General features: G+C 46.9%; 3 non-coding genes across 3 annotated transcripts; all 3 read right to left on the bottom strand.

Annotated features, from left to right (window-relative positions):
* Positions 1-976: 976 nt before the first annotated feature.
* trnai-aau (transfer RNA isoleucine (anticodon AAU)) lies at positions 977-1050 on the bottom strand. Its single transcript has one exon. It is a non-coding gene; the product is annotated as a tRNA-Ile (tRNA).
* Positions 1051-1139: 89 nt separating this feature from the next.
* Positions 1140-1211, bottom strand: trnap-agg (transfer RNA proline (anticodon AGG)). Its single transcript has one exon. It is a non-coding gene; the product is annotated as a tRNA-Pro (tRNA).
* Positions 1212-9851: 8640 nt separating this feature from the next.
* trnaq-cug (transfer RNA glutamine (anticodon CUG)) lies at positions 9852-9923 on the bottom strand. Its single transcript has one exon. It is a non-coding gene; the product is annotated as a tRNA-Gln (tRNA).
* Positions 9924-9946: the final 23 nt, after the last annotated feature.

Raw genomic sequence — 9946 nt, 5'->3', positions numbered from 1 at the left:
ACACACACACATCCTTCCTGCTGCTGCCTGGCCGCAAACATTTCCGTTTGCAAGGCTTAAAGCACAAAGGTTTAATTAACTAGGAAATACGGTCTCTTTGCTTTGTGGCCATTGGAAACCGCGCTGCAGAACTTGCACACATGCTGTGCGATGGACACCTTCTCTCCACATCGTAGAGGGGAATTAGCTCAAATGGTAGAGCGCTCGCTTAGCATGCGAGAGGTAGCGGGATCGATGCCTCTCGCATGCTAAGCGAGAGGCATCGTACACTGCATGTACACTGCATTCTCCACGAGGTGTACAGTCCTTTTACACTCACTTCAAAGGGGCACTCCCTAGATGAGCTTTTGAGGATCAGCGCTGTCGAAAAGTTTTTTCCGGACGAGGTCCTGCACACATTCATGGCAAAAGCAGGTCCCACCGAGATTTGAGAGCGGATCGCTGGATTCAGAGTCCAGAGTGCTAACCATTACACCATGGAACCTTGGCTTGGGTCGCTTTTTCCCACCGAGCAGCAGAGCTGTTTAGTCATTCAGCCCAGAAGCGCGACAGCAAAGAGCAAGTGAAGCCTCATTACATGGAACCTTGGCGTGGGTCGCTTTTTCCCACCGAGCAGCAAAGGTGTTTAGTCATTCAGCCCAGAAGCGCGACAGCAAAGAGCAAGTGAAGCCTTTTCTTTTTAAGCCACTGTTTCCCCCGATCCCGACTGGGTTTTAGAGTGCCAGTTTCACCGCCACATCAGCAGTTGCGCATCAGCTCTGTTTTTTCCCGCCCTTCCGCAAAACAAGCTAAAAAGGGTTCGATCCCGGGCTCTGCCGAAACCCGGGATCGAACCAGGGACCTTCAGTCTAACGCTCTCCCAACTGAACAATTTCGGCCAGGTGTACTGGCAAACGGTTTGTCCAGCAGGGATTTCTGGGAGACCGCCCGTCACTTTCGAGGTGAGCAGTGCTAAGGGTCCCAGAGAGCAAAAGTGTGGCCAGTACGGGGATCGAACCCGCGACCTTAGCGTTATTAGCACCACGCTCTAACCAACTGAGCTAACCGGCCCTGCTCTGACTGCTTTTATCCCCAATTTCCCAGGAATATCCTGGTTGCTCTAGTCAGGCTGAAGAGATTAAAAGCAAAGCCTAAGAAACGGGCTCGTCCGGGATTTGAACCCGGGACCTCTCGCACCCTAAGCGAGAATCATACCCCTAGACCAACGAGCCAACACACACACATCCTTCCTGCTGCTGCCTGGCCGCAAACATTTCCGTTTGCAAGGCTTAAAGCACAAAGGTTTAATTAACTAAACGGTAGCCAGTGCAAAGTTGCCGGCAGAGAGGAAATACGGTTCCTCTGTGGCCATTGGAATCCGCGCTGCTGCACTTGCACAGATGCTGTGCGATGGACACCTTCTCTCCACATTGTCGAGGGGAATTAGCTCAAATGGTAGAGCGCTCGCTTAGCATAAGCAGGGGTCCAATCTTTGCGCCCCGCACGCAAGCGAAAAGGACGCAGAAAACGCGGAAAAACGCACAAATTTGCCCTGCAACAATATTCGGGCTATATTCCTGTACGTTATGGAAGAGTTTTAGTTACATGTGAAACAAGTCACACTCCGCGGGCTGGGCTCGAACCCCTGTTCTGCACGACTAGTGTGTGATCAACTGCGCATGCGCCTTCATTTGGTTATCAATGTGACATATCATTATATTGATTGATATTAATTGTGTATATTATAAAAAAAAAAAAAAACATATTACATGTTTATGGTTTAATAAAACTAATACAAATGTTTATTCAAATATGTGTTTTTTTGTGTGTGGGATTGATTGATGTGATTTATCTGATTTATTTTAGGACACTTCAAATGTTTTATACACACAAATGCACACAAATATCGAAATGTAATTTTTTTTATTAAAATGAATACACACAAATATTGAAATAAGTACACACACACGCATAAATATATGGACATACACACAATATATGTGTTATATACAATGTATACTCTATGAAAGAGTGGGTGGGCCCATGTACAGTTTGCACATTCCAGTCCCAAGGCAATTAAAAGCAGCACAATGAATAATAGTGTGCATAGTATTTATTTACTAAAACTACAAGACATTAATGAACAAAAATAAACAACTAACAATGTAGAAATAGAATAGAACATTCTGTAATATAAATAAAACAAACAAGACATTACAGAAAGATTGAGAGAAAAAAAAGAACATAACTGTAATTACACATAGATATTTATTTACAGGTATTTACAAACAATCTTTTTTCTGTGTTGGAAGATTTTTTATTATGGAGGTGGCTGTCCAGGTTTTTTCTGCTGGCGCTGTTCTACCAGCCACTCCTCTAAAGATTTGCCACCAGAGACACTGGGGCAAAACGTGGCACTGCCGAAGCGGCTGTGGCCGAACTCCTTGGTTTTGGGCTTGCCACACTTAGAGCATTTGTTATATGCCACTTCACGGACATATTTCCTTTTGTGGGCTCCACTGGCCTCCTCTTCTGCCCTGCGTCGTCTGTTCCTCTGAGTGAAGCGGGACACAGACACCGGGGCAGTGGGAGCAGGAGCCTCTCGCACGTCAGGAAACACTGGAGTTGGAGCCAGGAGAGGAGCAGCTGAAGCGCCACCTGCACCAGCTGCCAGCAGCGTGGGCGCAGTGTTCAATAAAATGAACTGGGGTAGTGGCACAGGAACTGGGGGTGGAGTAGGAGCTGCTGGGGTAATTGGCCTCACAATTGCAGCACTGGCAGGTCGTCTGCCCGGCCGTAGCTTAGGAGCCTGTCCCGCTCTGTTAGGAGGAAGGACAAACTCGTGCCGGGCCCCTGACGTGGAGGGAGCCTCATCCAGCTTTTCCCGCGGAGCAGGAAGCTGTGAGCTGGCCACAGCGATGCGGTCTTCTGCAGCAAGGCCCTGGGTAAGGACAGTCACTTCCTGGGTGTTCTCCCTTCGATTAAACCTGCAATCAAAAAATGTATTCATAATAAATAACTGCTATCCCTTTCTTTCAAATGTCAATGTAAAACCATGCTTACCACTGAGTGAGAGTCCTCTGATTCAGCATAAACAGCTGAAGTGACGTGGCCTCCATCAGAGTTTGGCAGTTCAGCACCAGGTCTCGGATGTGGTGGTAATCCGTGAGCACCTTAGTCCAACGAGGAAGACGGACTCCATCCTTCTTAGTTGGGGACTTGTGAAGTGCACACAGTTTGATACACATGGCCTCAACTAAGCGACTGGTGCTGGGCCACTGAGCTGGCCCCCCAGGATGACCAATCAGGCACCTCTTCACACTGTCCACACCCGGTGTCACTCCTGTGTTTTTTGGAGCCTTGAAGCGTCCGTGGGTCAGTTTGGGCTGGTGTCTGGGCTGATAGTGGATCTTCCTCTTGTCCCCATCAGGAAGAGTAGTCCACAGACGGATGACCTCTGTGACCTGCTGCTCGTCCAGGTAGAGTGCCTGACGGAGGGACACCAGGTACTCAGCCAGATCCTGCACCTTATCCCAGCCTGCAACGCCATCGGGTCCAAGAACAGGAGCCTGCAGGAAAGTATTACAATAACAATACACAGCATGTTAAATGTCAGAGTGTAAAAGCAAATAGAAACTAATAATGAGAAGCTTACTTACAGGAGCCTGGTCTGCAACACTGGACCCAGTTGATGTTGCAGGAGCAGAGGCAGCACTTGGCTGGACAGAAGGCTGTGGAGGAGACTGCAGAGGAGGCTGAGCAGGGCGCAGAGGAGGAGACTGCAGAGGAGGCTGAACAGTGTGCAGAGGAGGAGACTGCAGAGGAGGCTGAACAGTGTGCAGAGGAGGAGACTGCAGAGGAGGCTGAGCAGGGCGCAGAGGAGGAGACTGCAGAGGAGGCTGAGCAGGGTGCAGAGGAGGAGACTGCAGAGGAGGCTGAGCAGGGTGCAGAGGAGGAGACTGCAGAGGAGGCTGGGCAGGGCGCTGCAGTCCTGTGGGTGGCTGTAGTGAGGATGGTCCTGGTGCAGAGGGACAGGGGTTAAAGGCCTGGGGGCCGCTGCTGTGGACTGGGACAGGCTCAATGGGGTCATAGAGGACTGGCACTGTGAGGTCCTCAGGTTCCTCCTCAACAAAGCCTTCGTCCTGCACCACCTCATCAGTCATCTGCTCCACCAGCCGATCCTCCTCTTCTGGGTTATCCATAACAGTCAGGGATTTCCCAGACTGACTGTACAGATACTCCATACCCAGCAGCTCCCCTGCAAAAGAACACACATACAAAGCACATTCACATTATTATAGCTGTAGTGGCTATTTGTCCATAACAAACTGAAACAAAAAAAACAATCAAACTTTTCAAACTTTGATCGTTTGTAGGCTTGACGCAGTTTAACAGATCAAAAAATTAAAATAATAAACAAGAAGATAATAAGCATAAATGCAAAATAAAGCAAATTCACTTTAGCAAAAGAAAGCAAAGAAATAAGGCTATTTCTGTCGTACAAACAGTCAAATTAAGCCTAAATTAAACAAAGTACAAATAACTCCAACAATAGTTGAATTATTTGAAATACAATATAAAAAATGTACACTCATACACCTGTATAATGTATAATCTTTTGTTTGAGTTAACATGAATAATTCTCACCTGTGTAAGCCCCTGGAGGCTGGTAGCGATCATCCAGGGACATCTTCAGCACTTTGCGGCTGAGCCGGTCCATTGCCTCCCTCTCAACGCTACTGTAGGTCCTCAGGTCAGTCTTTCCCCTCACTGCTTCATCCATCCGGTCCTGGTTCCAGCGCATCAGGCCTTCCAGGAGATAGGCCTGGAAATGCGCATCACTGGCACTGGTCCCTACAGGTCAAATAAAGTCAAATATATGTTATCTATGTATTCAGTACGGCAGAATAGGTTATAAAAGTTTAAAGTTTTTTGCAGGTTATAAAAGTTATAACCTACCTGGGATGAAGCGATTTAAATGGAGGTGGAAAGACTCCAAGGAGGTGGAGCCACGAGCACAGCGATAGCAGCTGAGCTCCACACCACCCTTCTTCAGTGTGTCTGTCTTCTGGTACAGAGGGAAGCCCTCTGGGTCCTGAATACAGGCGATGTGCCTCTGCTGGTCTATCCAGACCTGTTGGATTCGCTCGTGGTCCAGCAGTGGTACACCCAGAGTGTCCCTCCCCTTCTCACTGTCCATCTCATCAATGAGCGCCTTGATCCTCCAGGTGGTCTCCTCCACTCCTCTGGTCCGCTTGCGACAGTGCAGTGCCAACTCCTTCCTGGTGATCAGCTTATCCAGAGCCTTCTCTGAGACTGGACCAGCTCCTCTGGCCTGTAACTCCCCCTGTTTGGCCAACCGTAGAGCAGCGACATCATCTGGATCCAGCTCAAAGATGCACCTGGAAAGCCGAGCCATGAAGGTGCCGTAAAGCTGATGAGCCTCCGTGATGACACCTGCTGCAAAGCGCCGCATGAAGTGCCAAATGTCTAGGCGCACTTGGAGCTCATCCCACTCTATGAACATGGCTCTGACCTGCGACTGTCTGTGTGCGTGTGGGCTGCAGCAGTCTCTGTCCACATACATGACGGCGGGTGGTGCCACTCCCGCCTCCCTGTACCTCTTCATGAGACCCACCGCCATGGGCCACAATCCATGCCCCTCTGCCGCTGTGAGGACTGACACCAACACCTGGCCGTGCTCATTGCCTACATTAGTGCACCAACCAGCAGTGTTGGCAGCAGCGCCGGCCAGTTTTTTGGTGACCTATGTAAAAAAAAAAAAACAGTAGAATAAACAAATTTCAGAAAAATTTAAGATAATAACAATTATTATTACTCAAACTTGACTTTTTATACCTTTTTGGTGGAGTCCATCTTGAGGACAGAGCCAAAGACTGAGGTTATTTTGGCCTTGACCTCAGGTAGCCGCGAGAGGACGTCCCTGGCATACACAGACAACAGCCACTTGGGTTTGGGGATGGGTGGGAGGGGCGGGGGCGCAGAAAAGAGTGGAGGCTCAACGATGGAGGAGTCTGTGAAGGGCTCACAGACAGTGAGGTACTCCAGCGTCCGCTGTGACCACGCTGATGTGTGTTGCTCCTGCAGCTTTTTGTGAAGCTGTGTGACACTGTTGCCCCGGGTCCTCTCCCGCATCATTATGACTACACGGTAGTCACACGAGTACCTACAGACAGTCAAATAATTCTGTTCAGTGCCACATCTTATTATTTCAATGTTAATATCAGTAAATCAACGTATTTGATTTTATACAGTACAACAAATTACAGTGCATTGCTCTAAATATGAATGTGTTCTACCTGTATGTCAGAATGGCGGGGAATTTTCTGCGGTGTCCCATGTCGAGCTGTCCCAGGATGTCTTCAGACCAGGCTGGATACTTCTTCTTGCACCCTTTGCACTCCAGATACTCTGTGGCCATGTCATACCACCCGTCTATGTCCAGGACCTTGCGCACAGTGCGATAAAGGCCAGCAGCTGTCAGCTTGTGGTTATTGCAGGCTGGCTGGACACAGACAAGTGGAATGGACCACATCTTCAGCGGCATCCAGAGGAACAGAGGGCGGCAGAAGAAGATATCAGGAGAAGTAGGGGGCTGGGTGAAGACGGTCGGGGGCTGGGGAGGGTACCACCAGAAGTTGGGATGTGGCGTAAGCTCAGGCTTCCCTGTTTTTATGTTGGCCCTGAACAGAGTCTTCCTGATCCAGTCCTGCTGGAAAGATGGGAGTTGCTCTTTCCAGTGAACAGGAAGCTCTGCAGGCGACTGGGACACCTGGCCAGGGGTCCACAATGCTGGAGGAGCAGGATAAGGGGCAGGAGCAGGGGCAGTAGCACGAGCGGGGGCAGGAGCAGGGCCTCTCGAGCCTGCAGTGGCTGGAGCGTAAAAAAACACAACAAAATTATCTTATTGTTTTAGACTTTCACTGCATGACTTTCTCAGCTCTGCTGGACAGCTACTGCGATTACAAGGTTTACTGCAAAGCATGTATGATTAGTAGAGAGACGACATGATGATGAAAAGATGGAAGGAAGCAGTGAAAATCATCCTGTTTTTCATCCAAGCACCATTAGAAGAAATACAAGAAGAAAAAAAGATGGGATCAGCCAAGTGTGAAGCGAAGCAGACCAAACACTACAACAGCCACTTATTCCAAGGGGAGTGGGGGAAGTGTGAGATGACAAGAATGAGCTTTAGTCAGTGATTACGATAAAAAATGAAATCAAACCTTTTACATACACCTTTAAATTCTCTTTTTTCCTTTGAGGATGTTCACTCAAAGAGTGAATGTAGATTGACACCTGAGAAGTGCCATTCCTCTGTGTTGTGAAATAAAATAATATGATATGTCATTTAAAAAATACTGTTTTGTTTTATTTGTAATTGTTTGTAAAATATTGTTTAAGATTTACATACCTTGAGGAAGTTGTTCCTCAGCTTGCGAGGCTACAGTTGCCATCTCCACGTCATCTTCCTCCTCAAAAAAATCCGTAGCAGCAGAGTCTGTAAAATAACATAAAACACTAAGCACATGTCACCAACACACTTGTATGCGTTAAGTGATACTCACCACATGTAAAGAGCTGTCTCCGGGCTGCGGACTCAGACGCAGGAGGTACACGTGGTCCTGCAGCTGTTGAACACGTATTTTCGTTAGACATATATACTGCATAATATATACTGTAATGATTTTAAAGTTTGCAAATCACTTACAGGTTTTGGCTGGAGACAAAATCTTTTGTGCCAGCTGTGAAGCAGATAAATGCTTCCCCCGCGCCAACAGGGCCTTCACATTGGTCGCCAGCAGTGGCCTGTTCTGAGTGGCAGTAGGTCGAGGAGGAACAGACACAGTGGCAGTGGGCACAGCAGCAGTGAGGGCAGATGCAGCGGGCACAGTGGTGGTGGGCACGTGGGCTGGAGCCTGCCTCTTCAGCACGTATGCTTTGAAAATGGCCATATTGGTGTTAGGCCTGGCCTTTGCCTTCTTCAGGTAGGTGATGAGAGCCTGGGCCTCCTTGCTTGGGTCCTCATACACCTCCTTCATTGACCTACCCTTAAAATCCCCAAACTCCACCATCAGACATCCAGAGTCTCCTGTCCTCTGGGCCTCCTGCAGCATGGCCTGTTTTTTCTGATACACCTCCACAGCCTCGCCTACCTCCCTGATCTGCGAGGTGTATCTGAGGAACAGGTGTTTGTTGGCCGACAGCGGGTTGTCCCTCTCCTCCTCCCCCAAAATGCTGCTGACCAGATAGCAGGCATACCCCAGTGAGTTCTCCAGCAGCCACAGAAACCTCTGACCCTGGTGTTTCCCAAACTGGATCTTGCAGTGAGCCAGAACCAGGAACTGGTCTGCAGGATTCCCTCCATTCTGCCTCACAAAGGCAGTGGCCTCAGCCAGGACCTCCTCCTTACACCTGGCCCTCCCTGCCAATACGATCTCCCTCCTATTGGCCTCCTCAGTTGGCCCCATAAGGAGTCGACCCTCAGAGGTTCTTCGTAAAACCGGGTATGCATACATAATCTGAAAGGACACAGGCATAAACAGAACGTTACATAGCTGTCATATTCCAACTGAAAGTATTTTACTACAGCATTTGTTTTTTATGTAATTAATTATTATAATATTATAATAATTAATGATTATTATTATTATGAGCATAAGCATTATTGTTTTTTTATACAACTGTGAATCACTTTGAATTGCCTTGTGTACAAATTGTAAATAGTGTGATGAACTTATTAATAAGAAAATAAATAACACTTCTTGGTACAATCTTGCTGGTATCATGCCATGCTTAAATCGTTTTGTTTTGTTTAGCTTTTGTGGCAGAGATTACTAAGAAACACCAAATATAACATAAAGGCATTTATTACAATTCATAATAATATGATCATCAAACAGATCTAAAACTTAAAATGGTATATCAAATCGTTTTGGTATTTCTTTTATAACATAGTTGAGAATCATTTGTTGAAACAAAAAAAAACTTGTCTTTAAATATGTATAACATAGTATTTAAAAAGATAACATAAATATGTATACTGGTGTATAACATAGTATAGTATAACATATATGAATTAAACTTTTTTTTAAAAGGTTTTAGTAAAAATGTTCTTGTGCTCAAAATAATGTAATGAATGACACAAAAAAAACTAAATTAACAACAACAACAACAAAATGGTTTAAGGAGGATATAGCTTAATTAGCGGTCGGCTAATTATCTTGACAGTAGTGACATGTTTTTTACTGTATATCATGGTAAAGTTGCAGGTTCACATGTACAGAAGAAAACATGTGCTATTACACGCTAGCTAGCTTTATTGGCATGTTTAATTGTCTAAAAACACACACTGTTTATGAATAAATAATGATCGATTATACAGTCGTGAAGAATAGACTTACCTGTTGCAAAGATTGCAAAGATGACGATAATAATAGCGGTCGCCGATTGGTCAAAAGTAAGCCACAGGGAGCAGAGCCAGGAGAGAAACGCGATTGGTCAAAAGTAAGCCCCAGGAGAGAAACGCGATTGGTCAAAAGTAAGCCACAGGAGAGAAACGCGATTGGTCAAAAGTAAGCCACAGGAGAGAACGCGATTGGTCAAAAGTAAGCCACAGCAGAGAAACGCGATTGGCTCACGTGGGCTTACTTTGGGCTTACTTTGGCTCAATCGGTAGGAAGCAGTAGGCGCAAGCGAGAGGTAGCGGGATCGATGCCCGCATTCTCCATGCGGTGTACAGGCCTTTTACACTCACTTCAAAGTGGCACTCCCTAGATGAGCTTTTGAGGATCAGCGCTGTCGAAACGTTTTTTTTCGGACGAGGTCCTGCACACATTCCTGGCAAAAGCAGGTTCCACCGAGATTTGAACTCGGATCGCTGGATTCAGAGTCCAGAGTGCTAACCATTACACCATGGAACCTTGGCGTGGGTCGCTTTTTCCCA

The sequence above is a fragment of the Rhinichthys klamathensis genome, unplaced genomic scaffold (genome assembly GCF_029890125.1).
Source record: "Rhinichthys klamathensis goyatoka isolate OS25496 unplaced genomic scaffold, OSU_Roscu_1.1 h1tg000176l_1, whole genome shotgun sequence".
NCBI lineage: Eukaryota > Metazoa > Chordata > Actinopteri > Cypriniformes > Leuciscidae > Rhinichthys > Rhinichthys klamathensis.
Note: the sequence above shows the minus strand (reverse complement) of the source record. Positions and strands in the feature narration are given on the sequence as shown.